General features: G+C 49.0%; 1 protein-coding gene across 1 annotated transcript in view; it reads left to right on the top strand.

The window, feature by feature from the left end:
• PARP8 (poly(ADP-ribose) polymerase family member 8) overlaps nt 1-21,122 on the top strand; it is a 636,820-nt gene that overhangs the window by 374,198 nt on the left and 241,500 nt on the right. The gene's annotated exons all lie outside the window — the stretch shown is intronic.

The raw sequence follows: 21,122 nt of genomic DNA on the forward strand, positions 1-21,122 counted from the left end.
TGTGTGAGTGTCTCTCCTGTGCAGGTTTTTATGGCCGGTATGGCTAGGGTCGCCGTTCTCTGGCGGAATTGTGCTGCTATCAGGCAACCAGCCTTCTCACCCTGTTCGTAGTGTCGTCCTTGCAAGTACTGTAGCGCGTATTCAGCCAGGAAAGTGTATAGCTTATTCAAGGCCATGCGGCTGCGCTCAAATCGTCTACGGGTGGGGAGGGAGAGCTGGTCCGTATATTGTCGCGTTAGGCACCTGATGTCAGTTTCCAGAGTCACTTGTTGTGCTTTTCTTTCCTTGTTTGCCAGTGCTGCATCACGCATCATTTGTCCACATATGGTCGCCGCCCACATGGCCCTCTTGGATTCCACAGAGCCGAGATTATCCTGGACATAGGTGTATGTATGAGATCGCAGTTGTGCCTTCCCGCGTGGGGAGCGATAATGTTGGACAGCAAATCGCCATGGTTTGTGACCTAGGGACACCAGGCCCAGCTGGACAGCTAAGTGGATTGGGGAGTGGTCCGACAAACCCCCTTCCAGTACGCGGGCTTCCTGGGCATGCGCCACTATGCTGTGTGAGATGAAAAAAAAGTCCAAACTGGATTAGGTGCCGTGCGCTGGTGACAAAAAAGTATATTCTCTGTCAGCCGGGTGTGTCAGCCTCCAGGGGTCCACCAGACCGTGGCCTGCATTATATCGGACTGTAGGGCCCTGTCACTGTTGTTAGTTATGTCCAGGGGTCCAGTCCTGTCCAATACTGCGTCTCTAGTCAGGTTCCAGTCTCCCCAATTACGTAGCGAGTGGCCCCAATTTCTGTCAGAAGGCGGTTGTTGTGCAGAACAAACTGACTTTTTGAACCGATTGGGGCATAGATGGAGCCCACACATATTGAAGAGTCCCCTAGCTTTAGTTTGGTGATCACATACCGCCCCCCCGGCACAACCCATGATTTGATGACAGTGAGAGGTATACTCCTTCGTACAGTATTGCAATGCCACATTTTCATGGGGCACCACCCACTAGTTCCTGCGAGGTGGGGCTGCAACTAAATAACGCTGTTCCCACCCAGTCCCAGTGCAGTTTGTCGGATTCGGCCCTATCAAGGTGTGGCTCTTAAAGAAGGGTTATATCGGTCCGTTTAGAGTTGAGGTATGAGAGTATTTTCTTCTGTTTAATGAAGTGAGTTAGACCATTGACATTCCAGGATATGACCCGTAGTGGGGTGGATAGTGATGAGGGAGGGTTAGCCATGAGGGGGATCAAGAAGTGGGGGCGACGGTGGGAAGGGTTGGGGGACGAAGTGAATGTGTAGGGGAGGGTAAATATCGATATGGGAGAAAACCATTAAGTGGTGGGCGGGGAAGGTGGGTAATGGCGGGGGGAGGGAGGGAGCACCCAATGGGTCTCGGCTTCTGAAGAGGAGGGCTAACGTGTGTAGGTGGTGAAGTGGTGGGGGGTACAGGGGAAGAAGAAAGGTCAAGGGTGAGATAGAAAGACACCAGGGAGGAGGGAGAACGGAAGTGGCGGGGGAGAAAGGAAAAGAGAGAAGGGGGAAACACAAAGAAGAAAAAAAGGGGGAGAGGGAGAAGAATAGTCGGAGCAAACCCAAAAGGTACACGATTGGCAATATAAACCTTAAATCGGGGTAAGGGGTGGGGGCACAGCAGAAAGCCCCATGTGTCCTGAACTGTAGTCTACGGGTCTAAGCCTGAACCTATGGAGCCCTGGCACTTGGCCAGCGGGCCCCCGGCCGGGAGGGGAAGCGCAAGACACATCAGATCCATTGACGCAAACTCCTAATGTCCGCAGAGCAGCAATGACCCAGCGTGTTAGCACGTAGTGGGGGCCAGTGCAGCGAAGTGCCGCAGTAGGTCGGGCACAGCGGAGAGCGCCGTGACGAATACGGCGGTCGCCCAGGAGAGGGGTGGGGGTCTGAGGAAGGGGGGGCATGAGCAGTGGCAGTATCAGTATCATTACCGCTGCGTGCGTGTTGAGTGATAGTTAGTCAGTGTAGCAATGGTGGTGTTCAACTATGGGGATGTGGCGGCGGTGTGACATCGGGGTGGGGGGGAGGGGCGTCTGTCGACATGCCTGCTGGGGTCCCCTCATCTCGCCGTACGGTGACTACCAGGCAACAGACGTGAGATTAGATTTCCTGCGGTGGTTGCAAGCAGCGTGAGGGGGATGCTATGGGCCCACGGGGGCCGGACAGGCAGCGCAAGGAGAGGGAGGGGCGCAATCGGTTTGATCGGTGCAATCGGGGCAACCTCGGGGGCGCAGTTGCGGGAGGGAGGGGAGAGGATGGAGGCTAGGGAGAAAAGAGGGGTGGTTCGTGACCACTTTAACATTATAGCATTGGTGCATTAAGACATCAAACAACAATCTTCTGAGTGTGAACAAACTATAGGGCTTCGAAAACCAGACGGCACGTTAGGTCCAGGACTCCGACAGTCTTGATGGGTACTGAACAACATAGTCGTCTGTCTATCTACCACTTCAAACCTGTAGGAGTACATTACATTACAACAGTAAAACAACATATATATGTGGGCAGGTACTCATCCATCCTTCGGTGTGGTGGGGACTTGATTGGTCTAAGCCCAGGAGTCCAGGGTCACCAGCGGCTTGACTCTTGTGGTACAGTGGGTGGCTTTGATTTCAGGTGGGTGCCATGGTAGGCTTCAGGGGGGAACGAGACTTGTCTCTGTCTGTTACTTGCATGTGCATCGCCACCGCGTGCAGTATCTGTCCTCTGTCATCATGGTTCTTCATGAGTCTCTCTAGGTCTCTCCCCCTGGGGTGAAAGTCTGCAGTAAGCCGGTCTGTCCCTCCGGGGGCAGGGCTCTGGAACGGCGCGCTCTGAGCCACCGCAGAAAGGTCCTGAGGCTGGGTCGGATTGGTAGTGTCCGTGGTCTGGATGCCCTCCAGGAAAAGCGCAGGTCTTCAGGATCGTAGAAGTCTTTGGACACACTGTATTTTGTGATCCACATTCTCGCCGGTACAAACAGGCCGTATTTCACCTCCAGCTGACGCAGCCTGGGTCGGAGGGCCAGGAATGCCTTCCTATGCTCACTGGTCTCTTTTGAGAAATCCGTTGTCATCCGTGGCATCCGAATCTCCTGCCCGTCCATCTGACATGGTCCGTGCGTGCGGGCTATTTGTAGGAGTTGGCGGGTCTGCGTGTGTCGCAGAAGGCAGGCTATGATTGGGCCGGGGCTATTGGCCATGTCTTGTCGTTCAGGGCCTAGTCTGTGCACTGTTTGAAACTCGAGGGGGGGATCGAAAGTCAGGCCAGTGAGCTTGGGTAGGGTATCCCGCAAGGAGTGGATATCTGTACCTTCAATGTTTTCAGGAAATCCAAGGAACTGGACATTGTCTCTCTGGCTCCTATCTTCTAAGTCTATCATCTTGCTGCGGAGATACAGAAGTTCCTGGTACCTGTCCTGGGAGGAGGTGATGTGTGTTTCCACTGTCGCCACACGCTGTTCTAGCCCGTCACTTGGGACTGAAAGCCTGCGATATCTAGGCGTATGGATTTTGTTTCCGCCGTCAGTGAGGCCATAGCGTTGTCCATCCCCTCCAGTGTGCGACCCACCGCCGAGATCTCATGGAGGATACGGTCCATGGCTGCCTCCTGTGTTTGGTCTGCCATGTTGTAGAGCTGAGCGGTTAGATGCACCTCTGGGGATGGGGCCAGTGTCCTTGAGCGCAACAGGGCTTTAGAGAAAAGTAATTGTCTCACCGGCTTGCCTGAGTTCCTACTCGACGACCTGCCGCCTAGCATCAATGGCTCTGTGGTAAGGATATGGCGCGGTAGTTTGGAGGCTACGCAGTCTCTCACTTAGTGTTGGTGTGGGTTATTGCCACTGATTGGGGGTGAGCGAACGATGTGGAGGAGGGGTATTCTCGTCCCTCTTAGCAGTAGGTCCGGTGTCTAGTGGAGGCCGGGTGAGGTCTGCGGCATAGCTAGTACCTAGAGAGAAGGGAGGGTCTTGACTCGTAGGTATGGGTCCAACGAGGGGAGGAGGTCTTGTGCGGGAGGTCACTGATCCTCAAGCAAAGGTTTTGACACCATGCTCCAGTAGGTCCACCGATCCCGCGAAATGGATGATGGAACAGTTCCTGACGGGTTCAGTGGCCCGTGTCCTGTGTTCCCCGTCCATTGTGCTCAGTCCGGTCGCTATGACGCAGGATGATAACCCTTATGGGTTCCTGGCAAGCCTGGTGGGTCGCGCTTCTCTTGAGCTGTAAGCGCAGGGGGAGGAGGGGGAAGAACTAGTTGGCTGAAGTCATTCACCACCACTGCTGCGCCACTTCTGTTGTGCTGCCTCGCACCAGTGCACGTACTCTCTCGTCTTCACACCATCAAAGGTCACCAGATGATAGCCCTATGGCAGGGCTCCTCGCCTCCCAAGGGGCAGTCACCCGGCACTGAACTCCATCTTGGTGCCCAGCGTTCCTGCTTCATTGAGTCCACCTGGCAAGGCTGCATGCGTGAGTGCTTCCGAAGGAGAATGAAAAAGGGCGGAGAGGGTGGAGAGACATGGGGAACAAGGTCACAGGTGTTGGGGGTGACCCTTTGTTGGGGCTTTGTTGTGATGCGCACCACTTTCGGGGTCGCCGGAGTCATCCCGTCCTCCTCCCTATGCCGGGCAGGGTCGCCACACAGGTCCAGGTCACAGGCCCCGTCCGAGCGTGCTCCCCACGCTGCGTGGCCCCTCTGCAGGTGCAGGTGTTCGGAGCTGCTGCCTTCCTCTCTCTCTAGCAGCACCAATCCGGCTTGGGCCTAGGTGCCCCCACCCCTTGAAGAGAGCCCTCCGGACAGGAGGGGGGTCAGGATGAGGAGAAGCGGGGAGCGGAGTCCCGGGTGTCTAACTGCAGAGTCCCCACCGCAGCACGCACTCCTCCTCTCTCCTCCTTTCGTGCCGGGCTGAATTAGCATGGGAGACCGCGGCTTCGGCCGAGGTCATAGGCCGCAGCTGAGCGGTCCATGCATGGAAGGGTTTGCGGCGACGTCTCACGTCCTGTTCTTGGCGGTGGAATGGAGAGGCACCCGCCCCTGCAGCGCCTCCACTCCCGGTCCAAGGGCCCCCGCCTCGTGGAGCCCCGTTCTCAGGTGGCCATCAACGCTTGTGGCCCGACCACGCCCCTGTAAGAATTTTAAACAAAATCTCAGACGGATTCTGTATCGCTGGACAACATGGGACAACAATTTTGTTAATCTTTTGAAGATCTTGACCTACCCTCTACTTTCCACTTTCCACTTAATGCCTATCACCCGTAGAGTTGTAAAAACTGCAAAGCACCTCCCATTGAATACCCTGTTCTAACATCCTTTCAGTAATGGGCTTCATTTCCTCTTCTGCTTCTGGTGAAAGTTTGTATTGCCTAGTAGTAGGGTAAAGAGCTTCTGGGTTAATCTGTATCTTAACTTGTTCTACACTCCTTAATAATCTTATTTCCTTCTCTGTAAAATCCCACTCCTCTTCTTTCACTGTGTGTCTTAAATCAAGAGGCAGGTCATCTTTTCTAAGAACTGGGAACAACTGAACGCTTGACTCTTTGTATTTTATTTTAAACACTCAGGCCCCCATTACGAGTGTGCCATAGTGGCGCTCCAACCAGCACATTAAGTCCGCCGGTCTGTTGCCGCCAGTCGACAACCTGGTGGTCTCGGCGGTTGTAATCTAGTAGGGCAGCGCTGCAAGCAGTGCTGCCCTCCGAATTACGAGTCTCCTTTCCACCAGGCTTTGCATGGTGGTCAGACTGCCATGCAAAGCCTGGCAGAAAGGAGGCGTCGGGCCCCATGGGGGCCCCTGCACTGCCCATGCACTTGTGCAGAAAGTGCTGTGAAGGTACTGCCACTGGGTTATTTGTTTATATAGATCTCACAAGTAGGTGTGGGGTTAGGTGAGAGCCAATTGTCCCTGAGTTGCCTCGGGATGTGCCGTATGCTGTGTCTACCAACAATAGTGTTTTTGTCCTGTCTTAGGAGTGTAACGATGATTGACTTAAAGATCCACCCTCATTGTCCATAGCTGAAATGGCCACTGGAGCAAATACAGTAGGTAGGTGTAGGAAGTTGGCTCTGTATATACTATTTCAAAGTAAGAAATAGTATGCCCAGAGTCCAAAGGTTCCCCTTAGAGGTAAGATAGTGGCAAAATTAAATAATTCTAATGCTTTATTTTGTGGTAGTGTGGTCGAGCAGTAGGCTTATCAGAGGGTAGTGTTAAGCATTTGTTGTATACACACAGGCAATAAATGAGGAACACACACTCAAAGACTTTACTCCAGGCCAATAGTTTTTATATAGAAAAATATATTTTCTTAATTTATTTTTAGAACCATAAGTTCAAGATTTGAAGTAAACACATAAAATGCAAGGTATTCCACACAAGTAAGCTAGGAACTTTGAATTAGAGCAATAACATATACAGTTTTTGTTAAAATGGCAATAAGCTATTTTAAAAGTAGACAGTGCAAAAATCAACAGTTCCTGGGGGAGGTAAGTATTGGTTAGATTGGGAGGTAAGTAAGACACTTACAAGTCTGAGTTCCTGGGCATAGGCAGCCTACCGTTGGGGGTTCAAGGCAACCCCAAAGTTACCACAGCAGCAGCTCAGGGCCGGTCAGGTGCAGAGGTCAAAGAGGTGCCCAAAACACATAGGCGCCTATGGAGAACAGGGGTGCTCCGGTTCCAGTGTGCCAGCAGGTAAGTACCCGTGTCCACGGGGGCAGACCAGGGGGGTTTTGTAGAGCACTTGGGGGGACACAAGTAGCCACTCAAAACACACTGTCAGCGGCACAGGGGCGGCCGAGTGCAGTGTGCAAAGCAGGCATCGGGTTTTGTATTGGTTTCAATGGAGGGACCAGGGTGTCAATCTAGCAGTACAGGCAGGGCACAGGGGGGCTTCTCGGGCCAACCATCACCTGGGCTAGGTAGAGGGTTGCCTGGGGGTCACTCCTGCACTGAAGTTCGGTTCCTTCTGGTCCTGGGGGCTGCAGGTGCAGTGCTTGGTCCAGGCGTCGGGTCCCTTGTTACAGGTAGCCGCGGTCAAGGGGAATACTGGATTCTCTCTGCAGGCATCGCTGTAAGGGTCCAGGGGGGTCATCTCGGGCTACTCACGGGGTCGAAGTTGCCGGGAGTCCTCCCTGTGGTGTTTATTCTCTGGATCTCGAGCCGGGGCGTCGGGTGCAGAGTGTGAAGTCTCACGCTTCCGGCGGGAAAAGTGAGGTCTTTAAAGTTAAAGAAAAGTTGCAAGTTTGTTGCGAGTTGTTGAGCAGAGCCGCTGCTCACTGGAGTTTCTTGGTCCTGGGGGTCAGGGCAGTACTCTGAGGCTTCAGAGGTTGCTAGTCCCTGTTGGATGCATCGCTGGTTGCAGGTTTTCGACTCAGGAGACAGGCCGGTAGGGCTGGGGCCAAAGCAATTGTCGTTGTCCGTCGTCTCTGCAGGCTTGTAGGTCAGCAGTCCTTCTTCTTTAGTTCAGGTTGCAGGAATCTGATTTCCTGGGTTCTGGGGTTCCCCTAAATACTAAATTTAGGGGGGTGTTTAGGTCTGGGAAGGCAATAGCCAATGGGTACTGTCCTGGATGGTGGCTACACCCTCTTTGTGGCAGGTGTTACAGTTCCTGCAGGGGGAGGTGTGAAGCCCCTCCACCCTGTGCAGGCTTTGTTCCTGGCCACAGAGTGACAAGGGCACTCTCCCCATGTGGCCAGCAACTCGTCTGGTTGTGGCAGGCTGGCAGAAACTGGTCAGCCTCACACTAGAAGTCGGGTTGGTATTCAGGGGGCATCTGTAAGATGCCCTCTGGGTGCATGTTACAATAAATTCCACACTGGCATCTGTGTGCATTTATTGTGCTGAGAAGTTTGATACCAAACTTCCCAGATTTCAGTGTAGCCATTATGGAACTGTGGAGTTCGTGTTTGACAAACTCCCAGACCACATACTCTTATGGCTACCCGCACTTACAATGTCTAAGGTTTTGCTTAGACACTGTAGGGGCGTAGTGCTCATGCACTTATGCCCTCACCTGTGGTATAGTGCACCCTGCCTGGGTCTAGCAGGGCTGTAAGGCCTGCTAGAGGGGTGACTTACCTATGCCACAGGCAGTGTGAGGTTGGCATGGCACTCTGAGGGGAGTGCCATGTCGACGTAGTCTTTTTCTCCCTACCAGCACAGACAAGCTGTGAGGCAGTGTGCATGTGCTGAGTGAGGGGTCCCCAGGGTGGCATGACATGCTGCAGACCTTAGAGACCTTCCATGGCATCAGGGCCCTTGGTACCAGGGGTACCAGTTACAAGGGACTTATCTGAGTGCCAGGGCTGTGCCAATTGTGGAAGCAAAGGTACAATTTAGGGAAAGAACACAGGTACTGGGGCCTGGTTAGCAGGGTCCCATCACACTTTCAATCAACACTTGGCATCAGCAAAGGCAAAAAGTCAGGGGGTAACCATGCCAAGGAGGCATTTCCTTACAGTAGGGCACCTTAAATGTCCGTTGATAATAACATTATCATGGAGGTTGATTACCATCCCATTGCCAAGCCCTCACAGTTATCGTCATGCACTGATAAAGCAGAAAAGTAGTTGAGCTGTAATATAGCTGGGCTTGCTGCTAAAGTTTGACTGAGTAGTTGGGTGGCCTTTATTTCAACGTATGAACTAATTATATTTCAGGAGACTTGGATTCATAGGGACAATTTTTGTGTTGGGTTTATTTATTTTGCTGTGCCTCCAACACCGTGGGCTAGCTGCATGGTTTAAATCATCTCCTAAATGTACTATAACCACTAATAGTAGACTAATTCAGGTGTTCCAGGTCAAATGGTCTTAAATCTTTAGTTTTGTCCTCGTTAATTGTTATAATAGCAATTTCGCTATCAATGTTAATCCCAACTTTGCATCTCTTTTCAATTTTATTGGTGTCCTCAAACATAGTTTAAGCTCTTAAGAAGCAAGCTTGAGCATTATCCTTGCAAGAGATTTTAATGCTAAACGTGGACACGAACTAGAAGGTGTAGAAATATCCTCAAAGCTGAGTCCTTTGCTTCCCCAACTGGCATTAGGGATTGCAGAGGTTTGATGTTGCATCCCTATTTTCTTAGGTATGTTCTTTGTAATGCACTTGAACAAGCTGCACCCAAGTATTTATCACATACCACCTTTAACAGAAGGACAGGCACATCAATTGTTACTTTATTTTTTTCTAGGTGGAACATTCCTAATCTTATTGTGGATGAGGCGGTCTGCCCTAGTATCTACAGTGACCATAACCCATTATTTATTATTTTAAAATGTCCAGAGAATCACTCTCAGGACATTGCTGTAGGAGATGTAAACACCCAGCCAAGAAGAGATGGCCTAAGACTAGCATGTAGAACTGCCAATTTGAAAGATGTACTGTACAGGTTCTGTGCAGACCATCTGGGTATGCTCTTCGACTGTCTCAATCTGACCTCTGACCCAACCTGCTATTTGTATACTTTTGTGGCTCTGTGTCAGGCTATAAAACTTTTTTTCTAAAGCCCATAAAAAATTATAAGACAGTTGTTCATTCTTTGTTTGATAAGGCATGTAGGGAGGCCAGCAGATGTTTGCATAAGCCCTTAAGGGCCACCCCAAGGGAATTGGTGGCTGTCATCACCTGTAGAAGATTGTACAAGCTGCTATTAACAGGAGGAAGGCAGAACTTAGGAAGGAAGCATGGACTACCCTGGTCACCTCCTGAAGGACCAGAAACATTGTGCTGTTTTCACACACTGTCAATGATTACAAACTCCTTAAAGCAGACTATTAGTTGATTTCTGCCAATATCAGTGCCTGGATGTACCTCTTTAGACTAGTGTACCACTCGTCTGACATAGTTAAAGAGGAATCTGAAACCAGGCTGCCAACCTTTCTCCTCAGTATTGAATTTACTCTGGACGAAGTGTGGAAGCCATTTGTGAAAGTCCAGTGCACAAAGCCACAGGGCTCAATGGGGTGCCCTTTGATTTTTATAAACTGGAGGAGGATTTATGCGCACCCATCATCACCATCTATGCCATTCAGCCTGTAAAACCGGCCTTTCAGAGTTTTGGCATTCAGACATAATTGTATCCATTTTTTTAAAAAAGGGAATCCGAATTCCCCTTGTTGTTATAGGCCAATTTCCCAACTGGATTCTTCTGTAAAACTTATAATGGGTCATCCATATTAGAATCATGGTATGGGTCACTTACTACCGAACAATTTCTGTTGTCCGGTATGGCCTTAGAGGTGGTTTGGGCACACAGGAACAGTTTCTCAATTTGCACTTAATAATTAGCAACGGTGGCCCATCTACTTAGCCTTTAGGGATCTTGCTTTCGCTTCTATACCCAGATTATGGGACCTGCTTGAATCTATGGGCATAGTGTGCTCTCCATCTTGACTTCAAAGGCCCCATTCAATTTGGGCCGAACTGCAAATGTACAAAAAAGTGTTGGGCTGGGTCGAGGCCTATGGGCAAGATACATACTGGCTTCTATCTAATTTCTTCTTTTATTGCACTTGATCCCAACTTAGCTGTAAAGGGCAGGGACATGTAGAAGGTGAAAGGCTGGGAGTGGGGTGTCCCTGTCCTTCTATATACTGTTTAATGTCAAGGACACCCAATGGCCTTCAGTTACTTCTTGACTCTTTCATCAATTTGGGTTTGGTTATGAACTTACCCAAAAACGTCCTCATGGCTTGTGGGCCACAAACCTGAAGTTGTGATGCATCACACTTTGGGGTACCCCCAATAGCAAGAATCCATGAATTGCCATATTTGGGGGTCACCTTTGACTCCTAGGGGACTTGCCCCCCATTGGATACTTATTTGGTCTGGCCTCTAAAATTGGAAATAAGCCCATCTCCCTCCTATTGAAATCTCCAAAAGAAAGTACATACCTGTTTTAACATATGGCTCTGGGCTGTGGGTTTCAAAGCTGACAGATGTTTGCAGGATGAAGAAGATAGAGTATGCATGCATATTCATGGTATTTCATCAAGGTCATAGACATGCTCTTTCCATAAAGAAATTGTCCTACGTGGCAGATCAGATCAGATCAAGTTCTAATGTTATGGTGTTCCATTTGGTGTAATCTGCAGGCTACGTTGAAAAGGAGAGTATCATGGACAGACTCCAGTGTGACAAGGGTCATTGTATCCATTGGCTAAAGTATATAAAGGACATTTGTGCTAAGCAAGTTAGACCTGATATTTTAATCATGCCCGCTAATTTGTCCATGAGGGGTATAAGTCGGGTTAAATCTAGCTTCAGGGAACACGGGAAAGGGGAAAGAGAGTAGTCTGAACAGAGGAAGTCTGTCAACAAAAAGTAACTGATGGTTCAAACTACATTTAGAATGGAACTGTATCTGGAGATTGTGCCCAAAGCCTGGGATAGCATGATACTGACTAGATTTAGGTTCGGTCAGATCAGTTCTCATTTCTTCTAGGTCTGTTTGTTTCAAAACCTATGCTCTATTTTCCTAGTGACAAGCACTCCCTGAAAACATTGCACATTTCGTATTCTTTTGTAGGTTTTACCGTAGTTACTAAAAAGGTTTAAAAGGTTTTCAGTGGGGGACGTGGTCTGGCCATCAAAGGAAATGGCCGCCTAATCAGTGAGATCTCCATGCCGGACTGAGCCCGGGGGCACGGAAGGGCTGTCAATCGACAGGGGTGCTTCCCCTTGGTTCCCCCTGCTGAGTGCTTCCCACCCGCACATGCGGTGGGTGCCGGAGTGGGTCTGCTTCCCCTACACGGATGGCGAGAGGGCTGCTGCAACACCGCGGCCCTCCGACACGAGAGGAGCCACGGCCTGAATTCTCCCCTCGCGCAGAGAGAATACGAGGTGAGAGAGGCGGCCAGGACGAACGTGCCCTGTCGCGTGTGGTGGAGTGGGTCCCGCCCACGTTCAACGACCCTTGGTGGTCCGACTGAGGCACCCCCCGGGCTCCCAGAGAGCACAAGGGAGCGGGGGAGTATCAGGAAGAGGTTACCTGCAGTCTCCTTCCTCGCACTGGAGCAGGCCTTACGCTTCGGTGAGCGGGAGACGGACTTCCCGAACCCACTAGAGGGCCACATGGGGTCGGCAGCACATGAAGGGGGGTTGTGCTACTGCTCCCTGCCGCCCCAGCTGTATTAACCTATTACCCCCCTCTGCTACACATGGACCCATAAGCAGGATTTAATCTACAATAGACTGTCCCCTGGAACAGCAGGACCCGAAAGAAGGGGGCTCGCCATCGTGGAGTGACAGTCAGCGCAAACTGGGTGTCGCTGAAGGGATGGATCTTATACCATAATCCTTTGGAGGAGCGCCCTGACCCAAGTACGAAACATCACCCTAGCCAATCTGAGCGGCCCATATCTACAGCAGGCCCCCTTTGCACACCCCACCACATACGGTCAGGATTGGAGCCTCACACTGTGATTGGGCCTGATTGCGACGGGCCTCAGTTGAGGAGTTGGCAACGCGTGGGTTCCAAACGGCCCACTGCCACCTGTGAGGCACGCTTAGCCTACCACTCCTGAGTGCAGCTACAGCCACATAGCCTCATCGCTGTTGGATTTATATTGTCACCAGACCTACTTCGTGGAGCACACCGAGGGGTCCCTGTGCTGGATTTTCCAGTACTAGGAGACACCTACGTCCCCCGCACAGCCACGACATAGCCCCGTCGCCACGAGGATATCCTGAAGATCCTCCCCGGGGCCCCTTCTCTTCGGGTGGTGATGCCAAGCGGGAAATCATCAGGCGGACACTCCCGCTAACTGCTGTTCTCAGAAGCTATTGCGCTACCGAAAGCCATGGCGGGGCAGGCGATCCCTCCTTGCTCTGCGACCCCACCGGCCGTCCCCCGCTCAGCCGATGCCACTGACCACATGCTACAGGAAATCACTGCCGTGGGACGGTGCCTAGAGGCAATGGACTTGAAGATTTCGTACCTCTCTGCGGCCTCCACCTCCATACGGGCAGATATAGCCCGTTTCTAAGTGACGGTAACGGACCACAACCGTCGAGGATCACATCGCGGCAATGCCAGTACAGGACACGGAGATGCAGTCCTTGCGGGCAAATATGACAGATTTGGAGGACAGGAGCTGGAGAGACAATGTCTGTTTTTTTGGCATACCGGAACACAAGGAAGGCTCTGATGTCAAGGTCTTTCTTAAAAACATCCTTCCTGAACTCACAGGCCTGGATTTCTCCCCGATGTTGGAGTTTCAAAGGGCCTACAGAATTGGTCCTTTACATAAAGTAACATGTGGACGGCCTCGCACCCTTATCGCATGCTTCCTCTGCCACGAGCAGACCTGTCAAGGAATCTCAGCGGCCAGATCTCAGGGCCTGTACTCCCTAGAGGGTCATGAGACACGGGTGGCCGTGGACTTCTCAAGGGTAACAAATGAGAAGCGGAAAGCATTCTTGGCCCTACGACCACAACTCAGGAAGCTGGACATCAAATTTGGCCTTTTTGAGCCAGCTCGTATGTGGATTAGGCAGGATGGTAAATCAACAGACTTCCTTGAACCTGCAGACCTTAGTTCCTTTCTGGACGACTTTGCTATGCATCCCATGGACTACACCCCCGCTCACCCGAGACCTGGTTCCCCTGCCTTCGGAGATCCTCCCTTCATTTCTGTTTCTCACTACCACGCCGCTTCGCAGAAGAGGGAAAGGACCTATGATCGCTCACTGAAATCGCAGGAAGGCCGAGAACATGGTCTCCAGGCTGTCATTGCTCTCACCCAGGATCAAGGCAGAGACAAATCCTGATCCCCTTTGAAACCGTCGCCGACCACCGAATGCCCATAGTGCTGAACTTCCGAAGAAGCCGAGAATCTTCGTCCTCCAGCCCGAAGCGAGTACTTCCCCTCTGGACAGCAAAGTGCCCTGCTCACCTACACCTGCTTCTATCTACCTCTGTTATGGTGGGAGTAGCCAGCATTGTAGTTTTTGTTTTTACCGCTACTGTTGGTATTGTATACCCCTGCGCATAGGACTACTAACACATCTGGCTCACTGGACGTACCCCATCATTTCTGGAGCTTTGCCTCAGACGGGGCTTTGGGGATGTAGCGTAAGCTGATTACCTCATGTTTTCCCCCTATGTTTCTGGTTGCAACTTGCTCCAGCTAGTATGTTCACTATTAGTTGTACTGTATGAGATATTTTGTCTTAAATTCGCTGTCTGACTTATGCTGTGGGGTGTGGACCCGCCTTTTGGTGCCTCCCTCCCTTCTGAGGCTCCTCCACCCGTCATGCCGGTCTGAGTCTGCTACTGACCACGGCCCACTGGAGGCCATACCATGAAGTCCAACACATGAGCCCATGTGACCCACTCCCTGTTCCCCCCATATAATCGTCCATTACCCTGGGAAGATCCCCAGGCGGCAAACTGTGGTTCCCTCCACCTCCCGCATCTCGGGCCCTCAACCTACCTTAATGTTCACTTACCGTCCCCCATCTGCCCATGACCCTGGGATATGCCCCCACTCCTCTTCTTCAGGGATCTTCACAGGGCTGACTAGAAATATTGACGCAGAGGCCCCATAGTTTCTCTCCGGCGCTATCGACTCCGGCATGGAAGTCACCCTTTCATCTCCAACCCACGACAAACTGAGGCACACTCATCTCGGTTCTACCACGGATTCCCTCCCCGATCCTCTCTCAGTTTGCTCCTATATCCCCTCTGAAATGTCTGAATATACCGCCCAGTGTTATCCACCCCTGGTTGCTTATTGATGGCCCCTCTGGGCTCCCCCCTCCGCTTCCCCACTGTGCTCGTTCGGCATGCGGGCCATGCAGGTCCCGACCCGTATCTCAACAGGGCTCACAGCAGTGAGATATTTGCCTCGGCTCCTATAGACTCCAGTTCCGTGTCTCTTTTTTGTATCCTCTGATTTTTACCCCTCACTCCCCACCTTCCTTCCCTAGCCTCCCCCTTCACTGCTTTTTATCCTATTCTTACCCTGCTTCCCCCCACGTACCCTGTTCTTTTCTGTCTCTCCCTCTCTCTTCATCTCTTTAACCACTCACTTGTCCTTCTCCTCTTCCCTGACCGAGGGCCCCCCCCCACAGCCTCCCTACGCCACCCCAGCGCCCACACACCCTAAGCGTTGCTGCTACCCTAATGTCTCTCCATTAGGAGCGCTAAAGTAAAGGGGACCACACGCTCACTGAGACCTGATAGACTAAGGGGGTCATTATGAACACGGCGGTTTACACCGCCGTGTTCATGCTGGCGGTCTTTCCAGTGACCGCCAGCCCCCTGGGACCCTGCCGGCCGTATTACAAACATTCTGCTGGGCCGGCGGGCGGAAACATTGTTTCTGCCCGCCAGCTCAGCAGAATGCCTGGCTGGGACATTGCCGGTGGCTCCAGCCTGCTCCTTAGAGGTGTCATGGTGAGTAAACATGCATTAGCAGTTCTATATCTGCACATGCGTCCTACTTTCGAGGTATGTATAGATATTGTTACTTTTTTCAAATCTGCCCTCCAGCATAGCCAAATATTATTAATATAGCTTGTAAATTATTTAATCTTTAATAAACCTTCTTTTTATTACTATTCCAATAGGGTCTTTTGTATGTTTTTAAGCTTCTACCTGTTTGCGTAAGACGTTTATTGTACTTATTCTTAAAACCGCCAATTTTGCACAATGTAGGTTGGCACTTTCTATTTACAGATGCCTGCATCGCTGTTAGTTTACACGATGTTAGCCAATATTTGTCAGCTGCCATCAGAATATAGAAATTCCTTGCAATGCAAATTATGATGAAATGTATTATTTTTTTAAGTGCTAATTTATCTGTTGCTTTTATGGTTCCTGTAACCAAATAAAGATGAATTGATTGAACAATAAACCAACTAACAGAGCCAAGAATCAGCAACACAAAAACAAAGATCTCACATGCAATGTAACAGTTCATATCTCAACATAAACCTGCACTCTCATCTATAAATACTGCAGTGCAGCATTAACACACCAAAACACTCTAATTCTCAAGATTGATTCGGCCCTATTGATGCTCACATTCTTTTGCTCACTAACAGCACTGGAGCACGGAAACTCAGCAAATAGTCCAAATATTGACTCTCTGCAATACAGAAAAAAATCCAGATCAGGGACAAACATGATTTAAGCAGAGACGTCTTATCTCTGCAACCTGGCTCTACTACCGAAAACTGTGGGTGCATTGTACTCCTAGAAAATCGGTGTTAGCCCCAAAGTCCATGGGTAATTTGTCCCCAGAGACCAGATTCAAAACAGCATTTTAAAATACAGTGCATAAGAAAGGACTTACTCAATAGGGAGTTCGAGATTTGAAATTAGAAAAATCATATATGTGTATTTAAGGTTAAGTGCAATGCAGAAATTTGAAAAATGCAAATGCAGTAGCATTTCTTTAAAATAGTAAAATGATTTACCATGAAGGCTCTCAGTAATAAGAAAATACAAAATATTAGGCAAAATCATAGATAGACTAAGGGCCTGATTATGAGTACAGACCCGCTGTGGCGGTCCGAATGCAGCTTCCTTGTGTTCCAACCACCAGATTAAGATGCTGGCAATTGGACCTCCAGGAGACCGCCACCACTGCCAGAATCATGGATCCTGATGGGTTGGTGGTGGTGCAAGTTGTGGTCAAGTGTCTCTGTCGGCACTGCCATGCTGAGCACAACTTGCCTTTCCGCGAGCCTTGTCATGGCAAGGTAACTGCCATGAAAAGACTGGAGGAAAGGCGGGTCTGTGCACTGCCCATGGCCATATCATGGGCGGTGCAGGCCCCCCACCTGTCAGCACCCTCAGAATGTGCACTGTCTGCTATGGCAGACAGTACTCATTTCAAGGGTGCTTTGGGCACCGTCTGTGCCGTGGCCTTGGCTATTCCTGAGAGCCAGTGCTGCTGCACTGTTTCTGCCAGCCGGGTATGCTGAAACATCCTAAAACAGCAGTGGGGAGGCTACCGAATGGCAGTGGCCTGCCCACTGCCATATTGGAGGTCTGGTGATCTGACCACCAGACTCCTAATCAAGCCCTTAGTCTCAAATATACGGCAAAATCAGTAAGAAATCAGACAGGATCCCTAGAGGCTTAGGAAAGGTTCCTCACAAATCTAGTTTGCCCAGAAAGGAGGGCTTAGTATATGGTTTTCCTGCATAGAATATTATACAAACTGCAAAGTCACAATGGTTCGACCATTATTACAGAAAATCTCAATTTTTATTATAAAAACATTGCATAGCCCTACCATCTTAGCACTAGCCCACTACATGAATGTTGATTGCTGCTTCTGACCAAAGGTCATCTGGAGGTGTTAGAACAGACTAGTTACATAATCCATTCATTACAATCTTTATTTTGGTGATTCAGCCATAAAAAAAAAACCAGCTTAAAATCCATTTCAGTGAAACTTGTAATACAATCATAAACATAAAAACCACTAAAACAGTAAATTATAAGATATTAAAAATCAACGCTAAAAGGTAGAGACTAGGGGTGTCAACCATTAGGACTGTTCCCAGTAAATGTTGTTCTAACTTCCAACTTCCAAAAGGTAAAATGTTTTGCAGCGGCCCAAGAGCCATCACATTTCGATCAATCGCATTCTCTTTTTGCTTTGGCAATAATATCATTAAGTGCCTCCGTCCTAAGTGGTATCAACCTTTTATCCTGTTGTTTTATAGATTTATTAATTTCTCCCTTTGCAGCTCTACAGGATTAATTGAACCAGGTGGGTGGTATTCTTCTTGGAACCACGGCTTAGCTTCCATAGTAAAAAGATTCCTTGAGCCCTCAAAAAGAAGCTTATGAGAATTATTCCCTATAATTGGTGGGGGGATGGGAGGGGTTGGCACACTTGAATACGAAGCCAAATCCCGACTAAGCAAATTCCCCAGGATTGCCTACAGTAACTTGTAAATTCAAACCACAAGCTCTTGTGAGTGCACCATAGTGCACCATTTGACTCTGCATCAGTTAAGTGATAATTGCAACCTACATTCAGAAGAATAGGACAACTGCAGGGTCCCCTACAATTGGGGAGATCCAAACTAAGGCATTATGGTCACTTTTGTGCCCGAATGTGACTTCCATGTCAATATAATGTTCCCATAACCCTACATCTGACAGTAGGTAATCAATTAAACTGGTACACAGGGCACAATTATAAGTGTGGCTCCCAACTTTATCTAACGGGGTTCTGCCATTACAAGGTGCTTGAGACCTAGGACATTTAGTTGTAAGGCCAAAGGAGACCATTTTGTGTTGAAGAAATGTTTATTAGGAATAAACCAAACTCTATCCTCCTCCTCGGGGAGGTCGATGATGCTGTTGTCATGGGGCTCAAATTGACATTTAAAGTCCCCACCTACTATTTTGAATGCTTCTTCTGGTAAGGAAACTAAATGGGAGGACAAGATTTAAATGGTAGAAAATTCCCCTTTTTTTCCCACATTTCTTAAAAAAACATTGTTAAGACAGACAATCAAGTAGAACTAATGGCTGCACATCTGAGTGTGGAGCTAATCCACACCACAAGACCCCCCTCCCCAAAAGCCTTGCCCTTTGAGACTGCAGCTTTGGTGAAATTAGCATAACCCACTCACCCAACGGATTTACAAAGCCATGCGTCTTGAAAGAGACAAAAAGATCAAACATTGGTATAAAAAGACCCCAATCTCAAGCTTAGAACCCAGCTCTGCAACATTCCAAGAAAGTATCCTGGTCGGCAACTGGGACTCAACATTGCCACCCACCACTGTAGTCTCCTCCCTTTTTATTTGCCTGTATTGAGGTGTTGGTATGTGAAGGTGGATAATAATACGTCTTGGTCCTCTCCCTCTCTATTAGTGTCACTATTACAGAATGCACCAGTGTACTCGGACATGGAATCACCCAACTGCATTTGTTCCTGAGTTCATCTATCAACTGGGCTAATTGTTGAACTTTCCCTCTCTAAAAGGCAGGAGAGACCACCCGCTATCTCTATTTCACCACAACAGGACTTTCATCACAAATTTGAGGCTCAGGGCAACAATTAACTTGTTTACCTGCCCCATCATCCAGCAGTACTGGATGGAGCATGCAACCCTCCCACCCCTACCACCCTCCGGCTGTAACCTTTCCAAGCAGCAGCCACCAGTATGTACTTAAGGCCTTGGGTGGAAATCATAGACCCATTATCCATGGGTCAATCAACCCCTTCAAGTGGAGAGAACAGGTTATGAACTGTGACATTAAAGCCAACAGAGTTGGATCCTTGTTCCGCAGGGAACGACAATAGTGGTGGGGGGGCAGGAAGGATCTTCTTTAGCAAAGGCCAATCATGCCTAATAAAGAACCTTGGTTTATAAAAGTAACCAAGGGGCAGTAACGTAATACTAGAGTCACCACCCTGCTTATTCACAGAATCAAAAAGCAACCTGCGTACTACATGAGGAGATATGAAATTAAATTTGACACATAACATTGATTACATAATCAACAGAGACCCATTGTGAATGAATGCAATGCAATGTGTTAACAGGAAGAACCGTGAAATCTAGCAAGTTCTTCAAGAACAATATGTCATGCAGAAATAAACAATTCAAGTCTTGCTGCATGTAGTGTCAAGCGATGAATTTAGACACAGAATGAACATCATAGATTTAAACAAGATGGCTTTAAGTCCTAGTTAAATCTAAGCCAGAACACATATTAACACATCATAGTAATTTTGCTTTAGTTGCAATAACTCTGTGTTAATATCCATGTAAGAACTCAAATGTAGAGCAATTAATATTAACATATTTTAAGTCGGAACACACTAAACTCTCTCATCGATATAAGTGTTTATCAGGAATTCAGTTCAGAGTTTCCCAGGGCATACAGGGTATACTGGGGTTCAATTGTAATAAATGAGGTCTTTCACCACTGGTGTCCTGAAACCATTGTACTGCGGAGCATTTACTGGGAACCAAGTACCCCTGTTTACCATTTGATTCTCAAGGTAATAATGCAACAGTCTGGGGCTTACTGGCAGGAGTTTTAAGGGCTTGGGACTCGGCACTCAGGAACACAACAAACAACGTTTAACAAATTGCTGTGCAGTAATTGCTTTTTCCTTTAAAAAGTGCTTTATTAAGTTTGTCCCAACCAAGTTACCTTCACAATTAAAACAATTTCCAGAAGGTAGAATACTCAATGGGGTAAGGCTGTTGTCTCAGTAAAGGTATTGATGAATGCTGCAAAAGCTTGAGGCAGTAAAAGTCCAGAGTTTGTGCCAAGGAAGCAATCCAGGTCAATCGGATGCTGCTCTGTGAAGAACTTGGACTTTTCTGGAAGTCGGATTCCCTTAGCGGAGTTAGGCTGCAGGTCATAGCCGAAGAGGGTTTGACCTCGTCGAATGCTGGTTGACTTTAGGCTTCTTCTGAATCCGATTTGCCCACCATCGGTATACCCTGGGCGGATTAGCTAGCAGGTTGATCCCGGTCCCATGAAGGTGCACCAGGCAGAAACTTAGCAGCAAGTTTCTAAGTTCCAGCTTTTAGGGTGAGTTAGAAGGAATTCACTCTAACACAATCTAACAGTTCCAGATCCTCTAGTACAGTACTTGGGGGTCAGGATGCACTCCTCTAGAAGCCACCAGCAGGGTGGAGGGCAAGTCCAGTGAAATGTGGTCAGTTTAGCACTTCCAGGGAAGTGGGCATCTTGCCGCTTTAGTGTCCCTGTAGTTTCTTAGGAGGTCAGCCATCTAACCCTTTGAAGTCCACATCTTAGTCTTAGGTACAACTGTGAATAGGACCAGCACTTAGGGTTCCCCTTGCAAGTGTCAACAGCAGGGTCAGCCCTTCTTCTGTCTTCCAAAGATCCAGTAATTTTCTGAAGAAGGCGCCCAGGGGTGCCACAGTTATGCCTGACCCTAGCATGTTGTGGGGGTGACTCCAGGCTCCTCCTGAAATAACCGGGATAACTGTACACATGTTTACAGCAGTTCATGAGTGCCTTGCTGCTAACAATTCTACCGTGCCCCTCACAGTACCTCATTTGTAAAATATTTAAGACAAATTTGACTTTAGCAATAGATTGGATTTGTAATATATATTTTAAAAAGTCCAAAAATTACTTT

Source organism: Pleurodeles waltl, chromosome 1_1 (assembly GCF_031143425.1).
Source record: "Pleurodeles waltl isolate 20211129_DDA chromosome 1_1, aPleWal1.hap1.20221129, whole genome shotgun sequence".
Taxonomy (NCBI): domain Eukaryota; kingdom Metazoa; phylum Chordata; class Amphibia; order Caudata; family Salamandridae; genus Pleurodeles; species Pleurodeles waltl.